General features: G+C 26.0%; 1 pseudogene; it reads right to left on the reverse strand.

The window, feature by feature from the left end:
• LOC107619715 overlaps positions 1,456 to 1,951 on the reverse strand; it is a 2,465-nt pseudogene continuing 1,969 nt past the window's right edge.

The raw sequence follows: 1,951 nt of genomic DNA on the forward strand, positions 1-1,951 counted from the left end.
AGATTTTTAAAATTAATATATAAAAGGAGTATTTTAGTTATTTTTTATAATAAAGATATTGTAGTTATTTTTTATAAAAAAATATTAATTTAAACCGGTTTAAAATTTAATTTATTAGTTTTTTGGCTAAACTGATTTGTTCAGTCTAATTTTAATAAAAATAACACAATTTAATCGGTTATATGTGTTAAATTTTAATTATTAAAAAATATCTTTAAAAAAATACGTTCGCTATTATTATAATACAAATTTATACAAAATATAATGAAAAAAACATGTAAAAAATGAATGGTAAGTAAATGATAGACATGCTAAATGCAATTATCAATTAAAAATGTCAAATAGTGGACATGTTATTTAATTTATCAGCTCTTAATTAATTAAAATTTAAATACGATTTACTAAATAAAATTTAGTATGGCCGAGCAAAAGATTTGCACTTAATTTACAAAGGTAATAATAATAATAATAATAATAATCAACAAAACCCTTCTTTGGTTAAAAAAAAACAAGACCCTTCACACCTGCTTTTGTTTCGTCAAGAAGCTTTAGTTCCCTGTTCCTGTCATAGTCTCCATGTTCACTATCTGCTTCCACCATGTTTCACTCCGTTTGCAATCAAATTTATCTATTCAAGTAAGAACTTAATTCACGATATCTAGAAACCTTGCGTGTAATGTTATTTTGTCTGCCTTGCTTGCCTTAATGGTATCAATTACCAACTGTATTTCTGTCAACTTCTGCCAACTCTTATTTATAATTGTGTTTAATAGAAGTGTTTTTGTAGATGTGTCTAATGAAAATATTTTCATAGATGTATTTTCTAGATGCGTCTCCTTATACATATATCTAAGATATAATAATTAATTATTATTAATAATAAGTTAGCAGATAATATATTGGTGCACTGATGAGTTATAGCTCAAATGGCATAATCTCCTCATACTCAATTAACACGTTGTGGATTCGAGTGTGCTATCTTTGATAAAAAAAAAATAATAATATATTGGTATCTTATTATTTTCCTATAACCAAACATTGAAACTCGAAAGTTTGTAAAGATCGAATATTTTATTGCAACCCAAAAATAATTTTGGAAGAAGATAAAAGAAATACAAGAAAAAGTTGCGTCATCAATTTGAAAGTAATATTATCATTTTTCATGTAATAATTGCATTACAAAAATTCATAACTAATAATTTCATATATTATTACAATATTTTTTTTAACAACTTAATAACACTCAAACAAATTCAAATATTTCGTGGTCATGAGATTTATAATAGTACAATCACACTTATGTTAGATGCCACGTCATTTTTAGAGTCCAAATTATACTCCAATCAATTTTAGAATTCTTATTTAATATTCCATAAATAACTCTTCACATCATCTAGTTTAGCATATACCAAATAAATTTTGAAGAGACTTTTATTTAAACACAAGATATGAGAGTTTTTAAAATTAGAAATGTTGAATCTTTCACTCTAACATTCCTCAAAAAAGTTTATAATTTAGTTTCATACAGGAGTATCTTTAATTCTTGATGCTTCATAGCCTGAAGTGTTTTAGTGGAGAGGAGACATCGTAATCTAGCTTTGTGGTATACACCAGTTTAACCAAGTCCGATATTTTCATTTCCTTATAAATTGGAGGATTCTCCTTTGTCACCAACTCTTTTATTGGTCCATACATTCTTAGACATTCATCCTGAACATGTTGTCTCATAGAGCATGAAACCGAAACTCGCGGATCTACCTTTTGAGCCACAACTCTGTGCTTGGCACTCATAAACTTGTCATTTGTGATTAGCTGTAATCAGTACTAAGACATTAAATAGGTCACTTGAACAACTTAACTATTTATTTTGTGGAATATTATATAACACAGTAATACATGATTATATATTTGTTTAAAATAAAAATTAAATTCGATATACAAATATAAAGAT

Source organism: Arachis ipaensis, chromosome B09, assembly GCF_000816755.2.
Source record: "Arachis ipaensis cultivar K30076 chromosome B09, Araip1.1, whole genome shotgun sequence".
Lineage (NCBI taxonomy): Eukaryota > Viridiplantae > Streptophyta > Magnoliopsida > Fabales > Fabaceae > Arachis > Arachis ipaensis.